General features: G+C 44.0%; 1 protein-coding gene across 3 annotated transcripts in view; it reads right to left on the bottom strand.

Moving 5' to 3' along the window:
* Positions 1–25,332, bottom strand: part of LOC126272689 (cadherin-87A) — a 663,064-nt gene that overhangs the window by 292,421 nt on the left and 345,311 nt on the right. For all 3 annotated transcript variants that reach the window (XM_049975716.1, XM_049975724.1, XM_049975733.1), the window contains one exon: positions 17,205–17,274. The gene's annotated coding sequence lies outside the window, so the exon portion shown is untranslated. The remainder of the gene's footprint in view (positions 1–17,204; positions 17,275–25,332) is intronic.

The following is a 25,332-nucleotide window of genomic DNA, read 5'->3' on the forward strand; positions in this document are numbered from 1 at the left end:
ACTGCTGTTTGTGTATTCTAATCGGGGTTGGAAACTTTCCTCATGTCAGCACGTGGTAGGTGTCGTGGCCGGCGCCAACGTTGCGTCAATGCTCTGAAAAGCTAATCATTTGCATATCACAGCATCTTCTTCCTGTCGGTTAAGTTTCGCGTTGTAGCACATCTTCGTGGTGTAACAATTTTAATGGCCATTAATTTAGTGTAGTAATTTGCTGCCACCATTTTTAAGTAAATCTGGGCTTCGTAGTAATATTTCCAGCGCTTGGAGAGGACTGTCCATTTCACTGTACTGCGTTCAAATGGTTTAGATACGAGGATTGCCCAGAAAGTAAAGCATGGCATTTTATCTTCAACAATTCTTTACTGAACACAATGAGAATTACACGCACGAAAGAATGGTGTTTTATCCACAGTCCTTGTCATCGCGGCGGAGCCGGTGCATCCCTGTGTGAATCACCTCCGCATCGTCCTCAAAATGTCTTTCACGAATGGCATCCTTTAATGGTAAAAACAAATGAAAGTACGAGGGGGCTAGGTCAGTGTCCTCGCAGTCTATCGCAACGGCATACATGAATAAAACGTTCTCGGTTTTCCAGCCGCGTCAATTCAAATAAAATGCTCGAGCTTTCGATGGCCATCTCCTCCATCGTCGTCAGTAGTTCACTGACTGCCGGGGCTGTTACAGTCTCTCGCTTGTAAAGGCATGATGACATCATCAGCAGCCAATCAGATCGATCCAATGTGGCGCGCGCGCGTAATTCGAGCAGCTCGTGGCAGCACCGGTGACGTCAGGTGGCGCCAGGGGGAGGCGCCACGTTTGAAACTGCCGCTCCCGCGTCGCGCATCTGTCTCTGCTTTCTTTCGATGTCCAACGCTCGTCCCCATGCCCTGCTGAGTGTGTATCCTTGGTCTCTGTTGAATTTGTTTCTGTTCAAGCGAATCTCGGCCGTTTCCTTTATAACGGAGTCGCAATATGTAGAAGCATGAGCCAGCACTTTTGTATTATCGAACTGTATCTTATGTCCGTTTTCTAGGCAATGCTCCGCTATGGCCGACTTGGCAAGCTCCCTTTGTTTTATATGGAGATTGTGCTCAGTACAACGCTCCGCAACCCTGCGAATTGTCTGTCCAATGAACATGCTGCCACATTCACACGGTACACCATACACACCGGACACTCGGAGAGCAATGTCGTCCTTAACAGGGCGCAACATATCTCGTAACTTGGGGGCGGGCCGGAACACTGGTTTTAGCCCATGTTTCTGTAACAGACGTCCTAACTTACTGCTAGTTGCTCCACGGTATGGCAGGAATACAGTCCATTTGGCCTCTTCTTCTGATTCACCAGCTGTCTTTGATCGGCGGCTCTTGAAAGCGTTTGCTATGTCTTTTTTGCTATATCCATTTCCCCCGAACACACGTTTTAAGTTCTGCGATTCAGACTGTAGGTGGTCGTCGTCAGAGATAATCTTGGGTCTATGAACCAACGTGTTAAGGACAGCTTTCTTGTGAACAGGGTGGTGGAAACTATTGGCATTCAAGTACCGATCAGTGTGTGTAGGTTTCCGATACACTGAGTGACCAAGCTGGCCTCCTGCCTTCCTCTCAACCAAAACATCCAAGAATGGTAGCTTGCCGTGCTTCTCCATCTCGACAGTAATTTTAATGTTGGGATGGACACCATTCATATGTTCGACCACACCATTCATATGATCGACGAACTGCTGTAGTGTATCTTCACCATGAGGCCATATCACGAAGGTGTCATCAACGTATCGTAGAAAGCAAGATGGCCGTAATGTCGCAGTTTGCAGGGCCTGCTCCTCAAAGTGCTCCATGAAGAAATTTGGGACTGCTGGAGATGGTGGTGATCCCATGGCTGTGCCGTCAGTCATCTCATAATATTCATCGCAGTACAAAAAGTACATTGTCGTTAGGACGTGATGGAACAACTTATTGATTCCAGAAGGAAAATGTTGGGCCAAAAGATCTAGCGTATCTTGTATTGGCACCCTCGTAAAAAGTGACACAACATCCAGGCTAACCATTAGGTCGTTTGGGCCTATCTTCAGTCTCTTGCGTGTCTCAACAAATTTCTGCGAGTTGACAACATGGTGTTCGCAATGTCCCAATTTTGGTGCTAATAATCCTGCAAGATGTTTAGCAAGTCTGTAGGCAGGCGAACTGATTGCTCTAACAATGGGCCTCAGGGGAACATTTTCCTTGTGTATTTTTGGTAATCCATAAAGCCTGGGAGGTCTGGCGGCACGAGGCCTTAATTTCTTCACAGGCCTTACTTTCTTCACCACTTCATCTGGTAAGCCAGAATCCTTCAATGACTTACCCGTCTTTCTGACAATGGCCTGTGTGGGATCACGACTAAGCTTGCGGTACGTGGTGTCTTCTAATAAATGCAGCATCTTCAGGTGGTAATCTGCCGCATTCATTCTTCATTCTCACGTAATAACCGTAAGCAACGTTGTTCCTCCTGGCTTATATTAGATTTTGGTAGCTTAGCTTTCGCCAGAATATGGCTGGTAGTTAGCCTGACGTCCTCAGCTGCATCCTGCGAAAGATTCCTAATGCACTGCTCTATTCCACTAATTACATCTACATCTACATCTACATGACTACTCTGCAATTCACATTTAAGTGCTTGGCAGAGGGTTTATCGAACCACAATCATACTATCTCTCTACTATTCCACTCCCGAACAGCGAGCGGGAAAAACGAACACCTAAACCTTTCTGTTCGAGCTCTGATTTCTCTTATTTTATTTTGATGATCATTCCTACCTATGTAGGTTGGGCTCAACAAAATATTTTCGCATTCGGAAGAGAAAGTTGGTGACTGAAATTTCGTAAAAAGCTCTCGCCGCGACGAAAAACGTCTATGCTGTAATGACTTCCATCCCAACTCGTGTATCATATCTGCCACACTCTCTCCCCTATAACGCGATAATACAAAACGAGCTGCCCTTTTTTGCACCCTTTCGATGTCCTCCGTCAATCCCACCTGGTAAGGATCCCACACCGCGCAGCAATATTCTAACAGAGGACGAACGAGTATAGTGTAAGCTGTCTCTTTAGTGGACTTGTTGCATCTTCTAAGTGTCCTGCCAATGAAACGCAACCTTTGGCTCGCCTCCCCGACAATATTATCTATGTGGTCCTTCCAACTGAAGTTGTTCGTAATTTTAACACCCAGGTACTTAGTTGAATTGACAGCCTTGAGAATTGTACTATTTATCGAGTAATCGAATTCCAACGGATTTCTTTTGGAACTCATGTGGATCATATGTCCAATATTGGCAGACGTCGTGGAGCTGGAGAAAAGTTGAGGTCTTTACTCAGCGCCGATAGAGAGCCGTCGTCCAGTTCTTGGTTGGAAAGATTAACAACCGTTCTATGGGCCTTATCGGGTTTCACAACAGTTCTTCCGTGATCTAGTCGGTCGAACTTGGCACATTGCTTCGACGTTGCCTTGGAGAAACTTGTATGTTGTTGCGCTGCCGTAGCTACATCCACCAACTCCCAATCGAATGGTGGCAATGTTGAAGACAAGGACAGATGACACACCAGCAGGTTCCTGGCATTATGATCAAGCTCGTATCATGTCTGTCGTAGCCGCTGTCTCACTATGGCGAGACTGGTCCTAGGTCAGGTGTGACAGCCGTGGATGGTCTCCCCGACCGCTGCAAATCGTGGAGTTCCGCCGAACCGCTTTCTGATGACCTCACCCTCCGCGCCCAGAGACTAACTGTACTTCTGTCAACAGCAGGTGCTCCACAGACTTTGCACAAGCATTTGTGAATATTTTCTTTCTCTGCAGTGAGAAACGCAATGACGGCACGTTGCTTCTAACGTACACGCCATTTTGAAACTGTCCTGTAGCTACGCTACCTGTCGGAAGTGACGGACACTTGGGGCGCTCACTCAGGGGACTTGAAACAGTACACATATAACATTTCGCATTCGTAGTATTGTTTTCGGCTCAGAAAAAAAACCGATGCATTACTTTCTGGGTAACCCCCGTAATTTCAGTTGAATATCTTCGGTCTCGAGAACGCATTTGTCTCAGGTCCACCTCTCCTATCATTCACTATAAGTATACGTTACAGCAAAGCAAAAATTAACGATAAAAGACTAGTCACTATATTCTGTAGAGAAACTCTTTGGAGCTGTGTTATACTGAAATATATACCACTCTATTGATGTGTTTAAAAGCGTGTAAGCTTTGAACGATAAGAATTCCATACATGACGGATTAATGGTTAAGAACGTTGAGTGTGAGGCGTATCACAATGAAAATAGCAGTTGGCTGGTTCAAATGGCTCTGAGCACTATGGGACTTAACTTCTTAGGTCATCAGTCCCCTAGAACTTAGAACTACTTAAACCTAACTAACCTAAGGACATCACACCATCCATTCCCGAGGCAGGATTCGAACCTGCGACCGTAGCGGTAGCGCGGTTCCAGACTGTAGCGCCTAGAACCGCTCGGCCACTCCGGCCGGCGTTGGAATCTAAAGCAGTATCGAACATAGAAACAACACGTTGTGCACTGTGGTTTAAAAAAATGAGCGAAGTGTACAAAATGACGGGAACTTTGAACATAAAAGCCTAAGTTACGATGTTAAGTGTTTCGTGAAGAGATTACGCACCCACATACTCAATTCCTTAATGCTAATATCAGTCTGCCATTTAATACGGGCTTACTGGCCACGTCGTAGAAGGCACAAAGCCGATACGCAAATTGTAGTTCCGCCGGAAGTGAGTGCAAGGAATAGGTGAGCACTTAGACAGAAAGCGGAAATGAACAGAAGTACGAGTAAACGGAATAGCGCTGTCTTTAGTCAGCTACAACAGCAAACCCAAGTGTGTGTGTGTGTGTGTGTGTGTGTGTGTGTGTGTGAGAGAGAGAGAGAGAGAGAGAGAGAGAGAGAGAGAGAGAGAGAGAGAGTGCGTTATACAGGTAAAGTTGTCGTAATCAAATACATTCACAGACAGACTACTATAACTGCTGAGGCTTCGGCTGACTCAGCTCGTAAACTGCTTGTAGAGTTGTCTGGAAGTTTTCCCGTCCCTGCACGATGGTGGCGCCACGTGTGCGTACAGCCGAAGGTGTGCCTGCAAGCTGCCGGCAGATTGGCGAGGCCGTTATATGGTTTACTGCCAACCTCGGGATGCATTCTGCTGGTGTTATATCGATACTGTATGACAGCACACAAGTAAAGAAAGTGAAACTGCGAACATCACTTCCCTACCCAAGCAATGTAATTCTGTATAGGGCTAATCCGTAGCTTAGGTCTCCGTTTAGTAGCAAAAATGGTAACTACACGGTATACGCCTGCTGTTAAGTGACACGCAATCGAAATGCGTCGCGTTTTAATGTTGTCAAAAAATGATGCTGTTGTAACTACGTACATGTAACTGCTTACGCAAGTAATAAATGACTTCGCGCGGCTGCCCCCGTCGGAGGGTCGAGTCTTCCCTCGGGAATGGGTGTGTGTAAGCGTAAGTTAGTTTAAGCTAGGTTAAGTAGTGTGAAAGCCTAGGGACCGATGACCTCAGCAGTTAGGTCCCACAGGACCTTACCACAAATTAATTAAAATTAAATTAGTAAATGGCTGTTTTAGCCAATAGTGACAACCACTATATTAGGTAAAATTTGTCCCAACTATGTATCTACATCTAAATTACTAAATGACAATCTTGGAACCCAGTATCAGTTGTAGCTTGTCTATTTACCGACTATTAAGGGTAACAAAAAATTGATATTGAGTATTTCGCTTAGTTACGACCGAATTTAAAAATCTGAAAATGCTGTCATAATCGACTCATCAAGACGTAAATGAGTTGTGTATGAAAATTAATGAGACTGATTTTCCAACTACCAAAGTTTATATTTGTGTCAAATAACTATCATTGGCGGAGTGTTTTTCCCAGTCTTGCTAGCAGCGCTGAGAGGTTACAACTAGTAGAACCTTTAAAATGTCGGTCCCTTGTCTTTCAATGTTCTCCAGAGTCCCAAAATGACGTCATGTTAAGACTTTAAAGTTCGGGAAAAGAAAAAAAAACCTACAAGAACTCAGATCAGGTGAATAATGGGGTTGTGGAACATTCCGTGCGACATGAGGCGCTCTCATGATGTAGCATCCACTTGTCTGCAATGTACGGTCTCATTTGATTCGCCCTCTCCTGAGCCTTTCAAAGATATCTTTGTAAAACACTTAGTTGACAGTTTGTCCTGGAGGAAAATATTCTTTATGCACGATTCCCCTACTGTAAAAATAGCAAATCAGTATCGTTTTGATGTCTGATTTACTCATTCGAATTTTTGTTTTGGACAAGAAGATGTCTCAAAGTGTCACTCCTTACTTAGCCACTTTGTCTCAGGGTCGTACTCAAAAATCTAGAATTTATCCGTCTGTGATCACACGACTCAACCATTGGTGATCACTGGCAATCCTCTCAAGAAGACCAACGCTCACGTTTCTTCATTTGGCCTTCTCAGTTGTGAGATTTTTGCTTGTGCAACTCTTAAGGTCAAAATTTCATGTACGGCAAAAGTGTTTAACAGGTCAGCCGTCATCCTTATTGTTAAACGCCGGTCTGATCTCACAAGACAACGCATACTTTCAAAGTTTTCGTCGGTTTTTGAAGTTGAAGGTCTCTCTGAGCGAGGTTCGTATTCAGCTTGGTCTCGGCTTTCCAAAAATAATTTGTGCCAGCAAAAAAACCTGTGCTCTTCACAAGGAATGTTCCCCATAGGCCTGTTTCCAATGTTGCAAAAGCCACACTCTCGAATTCCCCGAGTTTAACAGAGAACTTGATGCCCTAAAGTTGCTCTAAGTTTCGCTGTTCCATTTTCGTAACACAACAGCAAAGACACAATTTCCATGACGGCGCTCCCAAAAGTCACATGATGGCTGTATCGATCTGCAACTCGAACTGAGCATCTGGAAGTGATGAAGACACCGGTCTGCGCAAGTAGAGCGACACAGCGTTGCCAGATCGCTCGCTGGATTGTCACTCTCATTACTTTTCTTACGCACCTCGTAATCTGATGTTAAAAGTATTACAGTTTGAGGATATGTGTGTGACTTGTGGCAATGTAACTGATGGCGAGCAAATACCTGGACTTTTTTCATCCAATAACTGTCAACAATGAGAATCTGAAACGTCCCCTTAGAAAAATTATAAATCACTGTGCTTAAAATGACACACAATATTTTTAGCGCAACGGAATCTGACCTTCAATAATCCCTACAAAAGAATGGCCCTGACTAACATTAAACTATACCTTTCATGAATCACTTACCTCACAAAAATCATCGTTATTCAAACTACTGCAATACAGCGAGCCCCACTACTGCCAGCTAAATAAAGATCACTACTGAAGGCACTAACTACTGATAGGCGTAGTTAGCAAATGAAAGATTTTAATAGAGAACAAACAATTTATTTACCTTAATAGTGTTCAAAAGTCATAATATATATCAGTTCATGACATCCAGTCTTACAAATTTACTGTCTCTGATGGACACACGTCCAGATCATCCGCTCTTAAAACTCCGACATCTCTCTCCCCACATCCACCACTGCTGGCGGCTCACCTCCAACTGCACAACGCTATGGGCAGTTAACAGCAAACTGCCCAACACTACAATAGCCAACAACAATGCAAACCAGCCACAGACTGCACACAGTTCAGCCAGTGATTTTCATACAGAGCGCTACGTGGCGTTACCAATAAAAAAACCTATATAGCCTACGTAAAAATTCACCTCCGTAGCTTAGTGATCAGCACAGCTGACTGCCTGGAGGGAAAGGGGGCGGGGGGGGGGGGGGCAGCATCCGGTTTAGATACCCTGTACAGCCAGAGATTTTTCCTTGGCTGCAAAGTTAGTGCGGGCTGCACTCAGCCTCTTGAAGGCCAACTGACGAGCTACTCGAGCAATCAGAAGCGGCTCCAAGTTCAAGAAGCCCGACAACGACCGGGAGAACCGCATGCTGACCACATGCATCTGCATACCGCACCTGAGGCAAGGTGGACCACAACTATTATCATTTGTACTTCGTGTCTTGGATACTGGCACTGGCACGTAGTTGATGTCTGAGCTGATCCTGCTCATGTTCTGTCGGGGACAGATCTGGGGATCTTGCTGGACACGAGCGTACCTGTACATCGCGCAGACCATTCATAAACTCGTAGCCTAGTGTGCTGCAGCACTGTCCTGTTGAAAAATGGAACAACGATACTACCGCATGGGATGTGACACGTGAGGACGCAGATGTCCGAGGCGTCCGTTGTAAGGTCAGAGTTTCCGAAATCTCTGCTAACCAAGACCTGAAGTAATATCCGATTGCTCCACAGACCATGATGCCAGGAGTAACATAGCTGCGCCGCTCCAAGGTACTGGAAGCATTGGACCTCTCCCCAGGCCGCCGCCATACTCGCCGATAATGACCATCCCTGGTACTGCAGAGCCAAGATTCATAGCTGTACACAGTGTGGTGCCATTTATCAGCAGTCTATATTTTCTGGTCGCGGCAACATTCCAAAGGCAGTCGTTTGTGTTGCGATGTTGACGGTAGCCTATGCTCGGGGCGGTAATTCCATAGTCCAGTTGTCTGCCACCAAAGGTGTGGGATGACGCACAGTGTTGCAGGAAACGGATTCCATTACTTGTTCTCGTATTACTGGCACACATTTGAAGTCTCTGCGATGTGCTTGGTGCACAGTACGGTGTTCCTCCCCAAGTGGTTGTAGGATGTGCTCGACTGAAACCTTGACGAGGAGTATGCCTGCCCTCACGCCCCCAAGCATCGGGCCACTGTCACATCCGAATGCCCCACAAATGTGGATATTGCACAATTCGAGCAACCGACCTAACGAATACCCCCAATGAGGTCCGTTTCCAACTCTGTAAGGTACTGCCAACGCTGCCACGCACGACTACACGGCATCTCCCTTGTCCATCAGCGATCACTCAATATCTGACGCTGTTCACGTCTTTCATATATCCTACCACGCCTGGTAAAATAATAATAATAATAAAACTAAAAAAATAAAAAAGCCACTAGCTGTTACAGAGAATATCAACTATAATTATTTACATACCTGCTGATGGTAGGTACGTATACGAAGTTACATTGATATCCGATCGTGGCTTCTTGGTGATTCACTATTATGTATTGCAGGTCAATAAAATTGCAAACTCATGAAGGCTGAAAGTATCAAAGATAAAATTGTTCCAAAATAATTACTCAACAAACCTGCATCTGACTACATGTGCGAACTTGTTTCATCCACTTCTCCATTTTGGAACTTGTTTCGTCCACTCCTCCATTTTGCCAGTAATGAAACATGTATTTGACTCAGCAATCAAGTTCAAGAGAATAATGCCGTTTCTGCAATGGCATTAAGGTGGTACTGAAAAATTAACTTTTGGCCCTGATGTTTACTTAATTAAATTATATCTTGACTTGAATAATGCGAGTTGTGCAATGGCATAAAATTAGTTATTTGAAACAACTTTGCTCTGATAACCTTAGTTATACCAAAATCGATTTCAAACCATGAACTGCACATACATATTTCATAGAGACCTCATTTTCGTTACGTTCTTTCATTTGATGAGCAACTACAAATCCTAACTCTGAACATTGTCTAACAAAAACCATTTTGAAATCATTTTATAGCTTCTCCCATTAACGTGCTAAAGTTTGCTCAGTGTACAACCTGAAAAATGCCTAGCGCGAATCCTACCTTAAAGCTGTCACCACACGTCTGCTTCCTCCGGGCACCTAGCTACGACGACCGGGGAGGTTTTTTTTTTTTTTTTTTTTTTTTCGCGCGCACATTCCTTTCTAGGCGACATGCAGTAGTGAACGTCAAATTGGTATCAAGTTATAAAGGAACTTAATTTTTTTCTTATTGATAAATGTGTATATAAATATTTGACTCTCGTACCAAAGGTTAATTTGAAAAGTATTTAACACTGACGGACAAAAGAAAATTTACGCTCTTCGTTTATTAGTTTTTGTAATACTTACCTCTCGTTGTTCGCATGTCCTGGTGAGAAGATGTACAAGCGAAGTGTTGTGTAATTTCTAGTGAAATTGTGCTAAATAATGAAAGCAGTTTCTGAAACAATATGACTTTCTCATTTGCGATACCATGGATCCCAGCTCCTGTAACTCTGGAAGGTGGTTATTATTTCAATTTTGTATGGAGAACTTAGATGGAGGCGACGATTTACACGACGGCGCTGCTCAACAATAGAGGTACGTGAATGTGTTAACATCTTTCCCTTCGTGGTGGCCAATGTCAGTTTCAATATTTAGGTCATACTTGCACGACATTCAGGACCTGCAAACTTTCTTTTCATTTAATTACGAAGTCCGATTATTTTCTTTCTTAGGTGAATAAATGTATTTTAACCACAATTCTTTTTACCCATGTCACGGGGAACGATAATACGAACGTGCCTCTACCCCCAATCGTACGTTCGCATACAACTGAGTGTGTACAGACGTAACTATACTTATGACCCATTTTCTTCACAGTATTAACTCTTATTTTGAACCACACACTCGCGAATGTACATGCCCTCTTATTTTGTGTAGTCAGTCGGGCTTATTCCTTAATAACGTTATTTATAACATTCAGTGGCTTAGTTTCTACAGTTGACCTTTCCTTCTGTCGCAACGGCGCTTGACACGAAATATTTATCAAGCGACATTCATACGAACTCTCATTTCAAAATTGCGACACCGGCTGACTAAGTTTTTAACAATTTAATAGGGCGGTTATAAAGCGTACTACGTTCTTGGGTATGTTTCGGATGGTCTCACCGTATGAAATTGATTTCGGACTGTTATTTCACTGCTATTTGGTGATTAGAGAGGGGCCGTTGAGCTTTGTTCTCTATAAATCTTCTAACAGTCTGTAGTTTTCTTACATTTTTAGAAAAGCAAAGACGTCTGTACATTCGCCGTAAAAGTTTCCGTATTATTACATACAAACTGGTACAAATGAACTTAATGTGGACTAATTTCGAGGTATCTGGATTACGAAAGAATTAATTTCCATTGAAAGTTTTGAGATGCTTAGGTGATTAATCCTCGCACATATCATGTATTATATAGCTTCCTCGCTGAGTAATTAACCCTTCTCTACGTGCGTTGCAGTTCTTTTTGCTTTAGGACTGTTGTTTCTGACATTTCATTAATTAACACAGGCCATAGGGCAGGCTTCACATTTACCTGCAAATTCGTATGAATATCGGACGTTTCATGGAGTTCTGCACAATACGCCTTCGATTTCTCGATTTTTCTGCGCATTGGCAGGGTAAATACTTTCTGTACTAATTACCACGGTGCAAAGGAGCAGGAAGGAGTCCTGCTAAACAACGCATAGTCATGCCGGCTTTTTTCTGTGACCATGCCAAATTTTCGACTGCAGACAGTTTGGATTCTATTCCTCCAGATTTTCCTCTTTTTCCACTCCTCAACTATCTCTATGGACGCGTTACCGAACAGTTCTCACTGTGCTGAGCTCACCACGCCAGGATAGCCTCTGTGTATAAGGTCTTCAATAACTTCCACTTAATATGCTAAATCTTTCAGATGCTCTTTTATCCAAGTACTTGGACGTGCCCTACATCCCTCAAAATCTTAGAAAAACTCTTTCTTCAGTGTTCGAATTTTCTTTTACATTGCAAATATTTCTGAGCTAAACGATGTGCACATTCTGATTTATTTTTTGACTGAAAATAGTGGATAAGAACGCGGCTGTGAATTGAATCACTGCCCTCAGCAGTCATCAAATTCTACGTCTGGCCAATGAAGGTGAAAGGATGATCTACTCGAAGAAACAGAAATTCATTCTCACAAGCGTGTATCTCCGATGACATCCTGGGGTATAAAACAGAGCTATCCAAAAAAGTGTCCCTAACAAAAATTATCAATAACATTTACTCACCAAGTACAGATTTGACAAATTTAAATAAATTTTCTTCTGTTTTTCCTGTCCGATATCCAGTTCAGTAGCTTGATGTAGAATATATGGTATAACTTTTGAGTTATCTATGCAATCTGTTATTTTTCTATTCGAGCAATCGAAAATTGTCTTCATAATCATCAACAATCTAGCTTTAAAACAAATTAGCTCTCTTTTGTAAATCAAACTGCCTTTCCTGCTGCTAATAAATAGCAACAGGAAAAGACAGTTTGATTTGCAAAACAAGTATTTATACGCTTGCTGCGGAAGATGGCCACACAAACAAACGTAAAATTAGCTCTCGTTATGGTCTTAAAGTAATACCACACGAGAAAGGAAGAAATAAGAAAAATTATGAAAATAGAGGGGAGTATCATGTATGCTACTGAAATGAAGAGGTTGCAAACTTCGCATAACTATGTGTATGAATGGAAAGGTGAAGCTCTATACGATGTCATGAAGAGGTTCTTTTAGAAAGAACGGGCCGTATTAGATGGCTAAAGAAAGTATGGAAGAGGATACCAGAAGAAACAAAGAGAAACGACATCGAAGGCCTAGAAGATGGCTCACAGATGTTAAGGAGGCTGTGGACTTCAGCAATCGCTAAGAAGGTGTTAAGGAACGCCGTAAACCGGGGAAGCTGAAAAGTGGGAAACGACATTAGCTGTAAACTACTTGTAAGTACACAAATTTATCATTGGGTGTTTGTATTTACATTTATTTGTTTAAGTAAAACTGTGTTTTAGTTTTTCCTTGTTCTTAATCGCTTACCTCAAATCGGCTCACACCGTAGTCACGAAGAAACGAAACTCCGCGATCGGGCCCTGATGACTATGCGATGTCTATCGGCCGCTGTGTAGTCCTGTACTACGTGCGGTCATGCGGGATGCGGTATGGTGGGGCATGGGGTCAACGTTCAGACCTTGGAGTCGCTAAATCTCAATACTGAGTGCTCCCCGGTCTAGTCCTACCACCAAGGAAAACTCCTTGGTAGTACCAAGTGTCGAACGGCAAACATCTAGAGTAACCACTCAGCTACGCAGGTGAACACACCTTAGCCACACATAAAAAAAGAAATCATCAGATAATGAATCTGACATCGTATAGAGCTTCACATTTCCATTCATATACATACTAATGCGAAGTTTGATTTTTTCCAGCATTGATTTACATATCACAACTGACTTCAGAGGTGATTTTCGAACACATTAATCCCGATTACAATGAACGTTTATGACGGGTACGTGACGCATCTAGCAGTATAACTGCGTATACTGTTCGAAGTATGAATAGTAGCTCACGAAGAAAGTACACACAATATTTACATAAGGCTAGAAAAATAAAGGGATGTTGATCGCAACATGAAAGTAAGTACATCTCAAAAGTCGTGTAGACAATAATAAGCAGCTCGAAAAACAAGATGGCTAAAGAAACTGTTATTTTGCACAAGGCAGCTGCAGCAGTTAAAACTTAATAAACAAAATGACGTAAATATGTAACTATACTGATCCTTTTGACAACGTGCAGAACACGAATACAGACTTGACACAAATGAAGTTAAAAAGGAGTACCGTATTTATTAAAGTGACCTTTTTCTAAGCAGCTTGGAAGTCAGTTGGCTCGCACATACTTCCTCCCTTCCAGATGCTAGTCTCTCGGTGTTCTCGTATCTTCTGCAGTTTTCATTTCATCCATACACCGATGTCCCGACCGTGCTCTCTGTCTTCTTCCCTCCGCTATTCCTTCAAACAGAGTAGTCAAATGCGATGAACTGCAGATTAGGTAGCTAACCGTGTTGTTATTCCTAGCAGTGACTTTTTTTGATTAGGCTCCTTGCCACTCCTGCTCTTCTCAGCACTTCTTCCTTTGAGTTTCTGTAATTCCGTTCTCCTCCAACACCACACCTCGAAAGTTGTAGTCCTTTCTTTTCCCTCTTCCTCAGCGACCAAATACAAATATGCTCAAAAAATCGTTTCCTATTAGTCAAGGAAACAATAGAGTTCTTTTACAGATAAGCGTTTCTTTTGCTCGGGCTGTCCGCGCTTTAATATCCGTTGTATTTCTACCATCCGTTATGATACAGATTCCTAGTTACCAGAAGATTTGCTTCTTTTAATCTTTGTCTTGCACTCCTATATGACGATGTAATTCATCTGGTGAAGCTACTTCTGTAGCTCCTCTCCATTTACTCCCACTAAGGCAATTTCACCGGCGAAACGGATTGTTTTGAAGCATTCTCCATTTACTGTAATAAAAAACGGCACAGCTATGTTTCAGGTACGATTAGTACGCCGCAGTCTGTTTTCTCCTAAGAAAACGTCTCTAGGTGACCAAAAATTCACCAAACGTCTTTGCAACTAATTCTTACAACCGGCCCGTTTCTGCCACTTCGTGAATTTCTGGTCAAGTTCAAATGCTCACTTAGATCAAACAGATTACGACGTAATATATGTACCAGAAATCCTGCAGTGGTGGTTTTCCATTGACATCAGAGGAGCGTAAAATGATCAAGATTACTGTTATCTCATTGCTGCTGGTTTCTCAGAATTACACTCCTGGAAATTGAAATAAGAACACCGTGAATTCATTGTCCCAGGAAGGGGAAACTTTATTGACACATTCCTGGGGTCAGATACATCACATGATCACACTGACAGAACCACAGGCACATAGACATAGGCAACAGAGCATGCACAATGTCGGCACTAGTACAGTGTATATCCACCTTTCGCAGCAATGCAGGCTGCTATTCTCCCATGGAGACGATCGTAGAGATGCTGGATGTAGTCCTGTGAACGGCTTGCCATGTCATTTCCACCTGGCGCCTCAGTTGGACCAGCGTTCGTGCTGGACGTGCAGACCGCGTGAGACGACGCTTCATTCAGTCCCAAACATGCTCAATGGGGGACAGATCCGGAGATCTTGCTGGCCAGGGTAGTTGACTTACACCTTCTAGAGCACGTTGGGTGGCACGGGATACATGCGGACGTGCATTGTCCTGTTGGAACAGTAAGTTCCCTTGCCGGTCTAGGAATGGTAGAACGACGGGTTCGATGACGGTTTGGATGTACAGTGCACTATTCAGTGTCCCCTCGACGATCACCAGAGGTGTACGGCCAGTGTAGGAGATCGCTCCCCACACCATGATGCCGGGTGTTGGCCCTGTGTGCCTCGGTCGTATGCAGTCCTGATTGTGGCGCTCACCTGCACGGCGCCAAACACGCATACGACCATCATTGGCACCAAGGCAGAAGCGACTCTCATCGCTGAAGACGACACGTCTCCATTCGTCCCTCCATTCACGCCTGTCGCGACACCACTGGAGGCGGGCTGCACGATGTTGGGGCGTGAGCGGAAGACGGCCTAACGGTGTGCGGGACCGTAGCCCAGCTTCATGGAGACGGTTGCGAATGGTCCTCGCCGATACCCCAGGAGCAACAGTGTCCCTAATTTGCTGGGAAGTGGCGGTGCGGTCCCCTACGGCACTGCGTAGGATCCTACGGTCTTGGCGTGCATCCGTGCGTCGCTGCGGTCCGGTCCCAGGTCGACGGGCACGTGCACCTTCCGCCGACCACTGGCGACAACATCGATGTACTGTGGAGACCTCACGCCCCACGTGTTGAGCAATTCGGCGGTACGTCCAGCCGGCCTCCCGCATGCCCACTATATGCCCTCGCTCAAAGTCCGTCAACTGCACATACGGTTCACGTCCACACTGTCGCGGCATGCTACCAGTGTTAAAGACTGCGATGGAGCTCCGTATGCCACGGCAAACTGGCTGACACTGACGGCGGCGGTGCACAAATGCTGCGCAGCTAGCGCCATTCGACGGCCATCACCGCGGTTCCTGGTGTGTCCGATGTGCCGTGCGTGTGATCATTGCTTGTACAGCCCTCTCACAGTGTCCGGAGCAAGTATGGTGGGTCTGACACACCGGTGTCAATGTGTTCTTTTTTCCATTTCCAGGAGTGTAGAATCCGGGCCCCTTAGGACGGCAGTCCGTCACGCTGACCATTCAGCTAACGGGGCGGACGAAATGATATGAGAATCGTGTTAACTTCTGTACATATGCATTAAGACAGGCTACTCCATATGCATCATGTATCTTTTTTAGCGATGAAGCCACATTTACCAATCATTGCCAGGTAAAGCGGCGAAATATGAACTACTGGTCTGTTGACATTCCCTGTTTGATTCATCAGGTGGAACGTCAGCGTCCATGGTGCAGGATAGTGAATCAAAAGCTCGTAGGCCCGCCTTTCACAGACCATCTTATTATTGTCTACAGAACGCACGCAAGTATTGCAGGCTCATAACAGACTACCTTCCACGGATGCTAGAAGACGTTCCCCTGCATACTAGGAACCTGTGGTACCAACATGATGGGTGTGCAACCCGTACTGCACGAAGGACTAAAGCACATCTTTAGGAATTGTTTTCAAGTCGTTGGACTGGACACAGGGGATCTGTACCTTGGCCGACCCATTCCCTGCATTTGACGACTGTAGACTTTTTTCTGTGGAAAAAGCTGAAGGACGACATACCAACTACACCCGATTACATGCAGCGACGTTTTACTGCACCCTGCTCGGGCATCTTCGCTGAAATCCTAGTACGTATTCAGCAGTCGTTCCGTGCCAGACTGACAGTGTGTACTGCTGCTGCGGGTTGTCGTTTAGAACACAATCTATGATGGCCAATTGTCTCGTTACTGGTCAGAATCCACATAAATGGTGTATACCATTTTGTTGTTTTTCGGTGTGTGCTACAACAGATACTGTACAAGTCTCAGTGTGGGAACTTTTCAAAATACGATATCTCTTCAACAACTCCCATTAGAATCCTACAACAAATACCACTGACAATCTAATTTACCCTAATTTTAATTTTTTAATGTCAACAGACGTTTTTCCATTTATGAAAGTGTATGTGTGCACAAAAAATTCGCTTTCTAAGTGTTATTGCAATGTGTTGATAGGCTAACAGTACGAGCCGCTGACTACCAATCCATTCAGTGAAAACCGCATGTAAACAGCGGTTTCAATTTCCGCAATCTTTACGATGCAAGTTTTAGCTGATCGACCCTGTGTATAGATGATATCGTTTACAGAAACTCGGTGGAGCTATCCCGATTCTGGAATGATAAGCCCCAAATCAAGCATATCAGACGCGCCTTGCGCCCTGCTGCGGTACTTACGTTCAAAGGCTGCCAGAAGCCACGTCACTGGGTGATCCTCTTCTGCCTGGGCGCGAGTGCGCCGCCGCGCCTGCAACACACAAAAGAGCCGATAAGTCAGCACAGCAGTTGTAGGCGGTAATGCACATGTTCACTGGCGATGTAGAACATTACGACAACAAATCAAACAGCTCATCAATAAGTTGCCGTAGTGGCTCCGTCAGCTAAAATTCTATGCTTAATTTTATCCATAACTGAGGTGCTTAAAACGGCAACCACGTCATATAGTTCGGAGGTAATAACGACGCAAGTACACAATTATTGTTTTGATTTAATACCCAATCACTTTTCAGCACGGCTGTGACGCCCTCAGTGGATTTTTATTTTACTGTTCATGAAAAGATTACAAACATACAACACCAAAATAGATAAATTCAACAAAGCAGGCACGTAGCACCTAATCTGCAAAGACTATAGTCAACACAGAGCGGAAAGACATGTAAATTTCAGAATAAGATATACCGAATATTTAAGAGCACTGAAAAGCGACAGCATACATTCTACATTAGGATAGTACCCAAGTAAAAACAACTATCACCCCAAAGGCATAGATGAAAGCCTCCAGAAAATAAGACACTGTAATCATCTGTACAACTTTGAAACAACAGAAAAAAGCTACCGCATCCAAAAAGCCGTCAGATTTGCTAATTCGGAAGAAAGTGTGCAGATGCAAGTGGGAAAGTCTAATACAGTCTGTTGATTTTCTATCGTAAAATAAAAGATATTTGAGTTGGGGATGCATTTCCAATCCCAGCTAGGAAAAGCTAAGTATTTTGCGATATTGGATTTGCCATCGGATACCACCAGATACTAATTAACTCCAGGACAGGGATAAAACTGCATTTAGAGCTAATTATCAGAACTATGAGTACAAGAAGATGCCGGTGGGATTAAAAGGGGCACCAAGTACATTTCAGAGACTAATGAACGTTGCACTGTCAGGATTACAGGGAAATTCCTTAGTATATGTGGACGATATTATCTGTTATGGAAATTCTTTATGAGAGCCTTATGATAAATTATGATATATTTTCGACCAACTCAGGGAACATTGTCGAAATTTACAGCCACACAAGTGTGAATTTTTAAGGAAGGAAGTAATATTTTTAGGACATAGAATAATTGCTACACAAGTACTACCGGATGGGTGGAACGAAGACAAGTCGAAGTGATTTCCAGTACCAAAGACAAAGAAAGGATTAAAAGGATACTTAAGTTTAGTAGGATACTACAGTAACTTCCTAAAAGATTTCAGTAAAATTGCAGCACCTTTGCATAAGTCGCTAAAGCACACCAAAAATTATGAGTGGGAAAGCAAACAGCAAGAGACATTTGAATAACTAAGAAGTTAATCAGTCCCGCATACCTCAGTATCTTGATTCTGAGAATTTTTTTTATTGTGATGGACGCACGTGGACTGGCACTTGATGTGATATTAACGCAAAGCAAGGTCAGAAACGTAAGTGTCTATGTCACCGAATAAAGCGGAGGGAAATTGTTCAGCCACCGAGCTGCAGTGTTTGGCGTTAATAGGGCAACGAAACAATTTCGACCAAATGTGTACAGAGAGAAGTTCACAATCGTAACAGACCATAAGCCATTAATCTGGATTTTAAGTTTAAAATACCCCTCCCCAGGTTTATTAAAATGGGGACTGAAACTAGAAGAATATTCAATCGGTATTATACATAAACCGGGCAGGCTGAATGCCAATGTAGGTGCATTAAGTAGAATGCGACAAAGTGATGTACAGGTATAGGTGACGGAAAAACCAAGAGCCCATACAAGGAATAATAGAGACTAATGAAATAAGTGAAGACCATGCAGAGATAAGCGACGAACGGAAGGCCGAAATTATGAAGTAAGTACACGACAATCCACTGGATAGACATCAGGGAATTAACCGAACACAGGATCGCCAAAGAGATATGGCTCGAAGAAGGAAATGAAAAAAATATGTCGATGACTACATCAGAACGTGTGGTAACTGTCAATAAAATAAATTTACTCGGAGTAAATGCCATTATTTATTATGGACACAGCAGAAACATAGTCGACGTATTGAGTGCGTCAACATTTTGCCCTTATGACGATTTGAACTCTGCTGCAGACACTTTCAATGTGTCTGAATGTCTGTTGAGGAATGGCAGCCCAGACGTCCTCAGGAGACCAAAGCGCAGAAAGCAGTAATGTTGAATGCTGGGGTCTGGAGCGAAGTGAACGTTCTAACTTACCCCAAAGGTGGGTTCAGGTCGGGATTCTAGGAAGGCCAATCCATTTCAGGAACGTTATTGACCAGGTACCATTGCCTCACAGATGCTGCTTTGTGACAGAGTCTATTGTCATTCTAGCATAATCATTGTCTCCGAACTGTTCCTCAACAGTATGCAGTACACAGTGCTGTAGCATATGTTCATTTAGCCTTTTTTTTAAGCACAATAACTACACAGCACCCTGAGAACGCAAAACACCCCATACTGCAACACTACCGCCGCGTACCCCACTTTTGGCACTGCATACGATGGCAGGAAACGTTCTCCAGGAATTCGCCAGACCCAAGCCCTTCCGTCGAAGTGCCGCAGTGTTATGGGACTCACTACTCCAAATCACTAGTTTCCAGTCATCCACAGTCCAGTGGCTACGCTCTTCCTTCCAAATGAAGTGTCGCCTAGCCTTTACTCCTTATGCTCATTTACTCCTTACGCTCATTGACTGTGGTAACTGGACTGCTGAAGTACTTTGGAACTCCTGAGTGATTTCTTCCGTTCATTTCACGCAATTTTTAACAACCCGAACTCCGAAATGCTCGACAGTTTCTATCCGTCAGTACGTGCGGTCGGCCCGGTCTAGGTTTTGTTATGAATGTTTCTTCGCGTTTCCGCTTCACAATTGTTGTGAAGGTCGATGGCAGCAAGTCACGACCTCTCACAAATGCAGGATGCTTTTGATCGGTACCCCCGGAATTTGCATTGGGACGATAGAGGCTAGCACGAGTGGGGTGGCTGTAGGAATCTGGGACATTCTATAATGATTAGTACTGGAATATAAATAACTTTTACTTAACTTTGTCCTGCTACTGCACTCCAGGAACATAACTAATAACAAATGGGTCTGAGCACTATGGGACTTAACTGCTGAGTTCATCAGTCCCATAGAACTTAGAACTACTTAAACCTAACTAACCTAAGGACTTCACACACATCCATGCTCGAGGCAGGATTCGAACCTGCGACCGTAGCGGTCGCGCGGTTCCAGACTGTAGCGCCTAGAACCGCTCGGCCACTTCGGCCGGCTAACTAATAACATCTACCTTTCTTGAACACAAATGACTCATTAACAATCATTAACTGGATTATACAACAAGCAAGATAACACATCTACATCTACATGGATACTCTGCAAATCACATTTAAGTGCCTGGCAGAGGGTTTATCGAACCACCTTCACAATTCCCTATTATTCCAATCTCGTATAGCGCGCGGAAAGAATGAACACCTAAAACTTTCCGTACGAGCTCTGATTTCTCTTATTTTATCGTGGTGATCGTTCCTTCCTATGTAGGTCGGTGTCAAGAAAATATTTTCGCGCTCGGAGGAGAAAGTTGGTGATCAGAATTTCGTGAGAAGATTCTGTCGCAACAAAAAACGCCTTTCTTTTAATGATTTCCAGCCCAAATCCTGTATCACTTCTGTGACACACTCTCCCATATTTCGCGATAATACAAAACATGCTGCCGTTCTGCAGCAGTATTGTAAAAGTGGACGGACAAGCGTAGTATAGGCAGTCTCCTTGGTAAGTCTATTCCATTTTCTAAGTGTCCTGCCAATGAAACGGAACCTTTGGTTGGCCTTCCCTACAACATTTTCTATGTGTTCTTTCCAATTTAAGTGGTTCGCAATTGTAATACCTAGGTATTTAATTGAAGTTATGGCTTTTAGATTAGACTGATTTATCGTGTAACCGAAGTTAACGAGTTCCTTTTAGCACTCATGTGGGTGACCTCACACTTTTCGTTATTTAGGGTCAACTGCCACTTTTCGCACAATTCGTATATTTTTTTTAATCGTTTTGTAGTTTGTTTTGATCTTCTGATGACTTTATTAGTCGATAAACGACAGCGTCATCTGCAAACAACCGATTCTGGTATTATGCGTAATACATGCGTGAACTAGAGGCTACGAATCTAGCGAGCTGAAGGCTATCCTAATCTGACTTCGCTCACGACCTGTCGCTGACTCGGCCGGTGCGATCTGCAAGTCTCTGTCCGTGCCATACGGCGGCGCTGCAAGCGCCAGCGAGACCAGAGAGGTTGCAAGTGCTGGACCGCTATCGATTATCGCAACCTCTAGCGTGGTATCTAACGTTGACACCACAACAACCACATCACCAACAGTTGACTTGGTCGGCTTTAGGAGGGTTGCAATGTCTCTGACATCTATTAGTCAGGTGGCATGGTTGCGGTTGTTTGTCTTCTTCTCATGTTGACTGGCGCCACTCGGTTCCGCAAGCTTTGCTTGTCCGTTAGTGGCAGCAGCGGCTGTTATTGATATGTAGTAACTGTTGCCCTATGTTTGGGGCGACGTCGTTGTTTTGCCGGGTCGTGTGAGTGGCGAGTTTGGTTGGGGAATCAGGAGGAGCCAGGTCCGAGCAGTGCGCGAACACGCCGGGACCGCTGGCGGCACGCATGGACTGCCGGGTGGAAGGGCTGTGGTCACGAGGGTGCACCTCCTCCTCGTAAACCGGATCCAGCAAGCTTTAAGGTGAGTGCATTTCAGTCCAAGTAGAGAAACCTCCACCACTGCGATATCTCGCGATTCTCCATTGACTTGGGTTCGTGTTGCTGCTCGTAGTGTCGCCGAGGCGAAGAACAGCGAGTGGAGTGCTTGGGGAAGGCGGATCTGATTAGCTTTCCTTGACTTCTTATTACTATTTGCTGCGTTCCGGCTTTCGCGTATTGTTCCACCGTTGCATTTGGTTTATCGGACGTCTGCCTGCTTCAGCAAGACTATCATTAGTCAGTCGTTAGACTGCCACTAGTCTGAATTATCATCTTGTGAAGTGAATGCAACTCTTGGCTGTCTATCTCATCGCTCGCGAAAGTGTTTGTTGCCGGACCTTCTCAGAGGTCCAGTCCTGGAGCACCGTCTGTAGCCCCTTGTGTTACAAAGTTTACCATCATCTTATCTCACCCGTTTGGTGATCAGTTACTTGTTTTCTCAATTAATCTTTGCTATTGTATATATTTTACAGCAGGTTTCTAAATTTTTTATATTATTGCCATTTCTGGCGTGTAAGCCCTTCAGCTGTGATTGTGGTCACTTGTCTTAAAATTCTAATTTGGTATTTGTTTTTACATAGTAACCTTTAAAATCTTATTTACTGCCATTCCTGGCGTCTGATGCCTTCTTCTGTGTTTGTGGCGACTTGCCTTTAATATTTCAATACCTGTAATTTGTAAGTTGCAGCGTGTAAGGCCTTCTGCCCAGATCACAGTCTCTTGTTTCTATAACATTATCTGTTGTATCAGCATTTAATACGAGGATAATGGAATGCAGTCGAATTAGTCGGGTCATGCTGAGAGAATTAGATTAGGAAATGAGACGCTTAAAGTAGTAAAGGAGTTTTGTTATTTGGGGAGCAAAATAACTGATGATGGCGAGGTAGAGAGGATATAAAATGTAGACTGGCAACGGCAAGGAAAGCGTTTCTGAAGAAGAGAAATTTGTTAACATCGAGTATAGATTTAAGCGTCAGGAAGTCATTTCTGAAAGTATTTGTATGGAGTGTAGCCATGTATGGAAGTGAAACACGGACGATAAATAGTTTGGACAAGAAGAGAATAGAAGCTTTCGAAATGTGGTGCTACAGAAGAATGCTGAAGATTAGATGGGTAGATCACATAACTAATTAGGAGGTATTGGATAGGATTCGGGAGAAGAGGAGTTTGTGGCTCAACTTAACTAGAAGAAGGGATCGGTTGGTAGGACATGTTTTGAGGCATCAAGGGATCACCAACTTAGTATTGGAGGGCAGCTTGGAGGGTAAAAATCGTATAGGGAGACCAAGAGATGAATACGCTAAGCAGATTCAGAAGGACGTAGGTTGCAGTAGGTACTGGGAGATGAAGAAGCTTGCAGAGGATAGAGTAGCATGGAGAGCTGCATCAAACCAGTCTCAGGACTGAAGACCACAACAACAACAACAGTATTTAATGGTTCAAAAATGTTCAAATGTGTGTGAAATCTTGTGGGACTTAACTGCTAAGGTCATCAGTCCCTAAGCTTAGACACTACTTAACCTAAATTATCCTAAAGACAAACACACACACCCATGTCCGAGGGAGGACTCGAACCTCTACCGGGACCAGCCGCACAGTCCATGACTGCAGCGCCTGAGACCGCTCGGCTAATCCCGCGCTATTTAATGGTGATTTGCTAAATTGTAGCTCACTGAAAACTATTATTTGCACAGTTGTTTATTCCTTCATTAATAACCTGTGGTATTTCATTTATTGTTGAGTCTGGAATAACTAGTTTACAATAAATTGTGTGTAACTGTAAAAAGGAACCAATAGTAACTGATTACGGGCCCGTCTACAATCGTAACCGAATTCTGCCTTCCCTTGACTATCAGGCCTCAGTCCGTGTTGACACCCACACACGTACGGAGAAATGATCATCATAATAAAATAAGAGAAATCGGAGCTCGAAAGGAAAGATTTAGGTGTTCATTTTTCCAACGCGCCATTCGAGATTGGAATGGTAGAGAAGTAGTATGAAAATGGTTCGATGAACCCTCTGCCAGACACTTAAGTGTGAATTGCAGAGTAACCATGTAGATGAAGATGTAGATGTACCTTTGAGATTGGACGTGGTGAATGGATATTAATCACGAATGCCTTTAAGGCGATAATTCCTCACTGAGTTGGAACAAGGCGTATAATAAGGCTACGAGAAGCTGGTTGTCGTATGGTGACATGTGGCCACCGCCGATCGGAGTAGAGAGGAGCGGTACGGGAGAGGGAGGACGAGTGTGGTCGTACAGATAGGCGCGCGCAGCCAGGCGGGCAGAGCGGCCGCTATCGTGACAGCCCGCACCCACGCCCGCACAGCGCCGGCTAATTTGCAATTTCCGTACGGCGGCGCAGACGGGGACGCACGTAGCTACGGAGCGGTGCGCCGCTCTGCCGTGTTACTTCGCTTTATGCGCCGCATTGCGCTCCGGACGTACGGGGCGCCAGCGGCGGAATTGTGGTAGTTGCCGTTCCACACTCGTATTTTCCCTGCCCTAATAGGGACAGCGCGCTGCAAAGAAGGCGGCTAACGCTGCGTGAGCACCGACGAGTGCAGGGCGTGGTGCCCGGCCCGCAGAGAACCTCCACACCAGCACAGCCTCCACGAAAGAAATATGAAGACAAGTTAATCGTATAATACACTACTGTCCATTAAGAGTGCAACACCAGGAAAAATAGCAAATAACGATATTTTATTTATCGAGATTATTGTGATGTAATCAAGACTTACGCATATTATGAAATCTACGATACCAGCCGGTATCGATCTCTTCATACAAATTCAAAAGAAACTTTGAATAAAACAATTCTTACAGCTTGTAAACTGTCATTTCATTCAATACATATTTAACACTTACGTTATTAACTTGACTAAAACCCAAATTTCCTGAACTTGGAAAGCTATCTGCATAAATATTTAAGGAAACTTCATAATACGTACATACCGATTTATGTAAGAACAATGCCGGTCGGAGTGGCCGAGCGGTTCTAGGCGCTTCAGTCTGATTCTAGTTAGGTTCACGTAGTTCTAAGTTCTAGGAGACTGATGACCTCAGCAATTAAGTCCCATAGTGCTCAGAGCCATTTTTTTTTTTGTAAGAACAATGTTGAACATGCTATTGCGTATCTGTCACCATCACTAAATTCTTTCATTTGCATATATAATAGAATATTTGGCCCTGATGCTCGCACTTGGCATGTCGAGTTGTAAACGCGGAGTTGCGTTGGATTTTAAGGTAGACTGGTCTATGTTTACTGATTGCAATCACTAGCTTTTGTGAACATTTAAACGTTATC

The sequence above is a fragment of the Schistocerca gregaria genome, chromosome 1 (genome assembly GCF_023897955.1).
Source record: "Schistocerca gregaria isolate iqSchGreg1 chromosome 1, iqSchGreg1.2, whole genome shotgun sequence".
In the NCBI taxonomy this organism is placed as follows: Eukaryota; Metazoa; Arthropoda; class Insecta; order Orthoptera; family Acrididae; genus Schistocerca; species Schistocerca gregaria.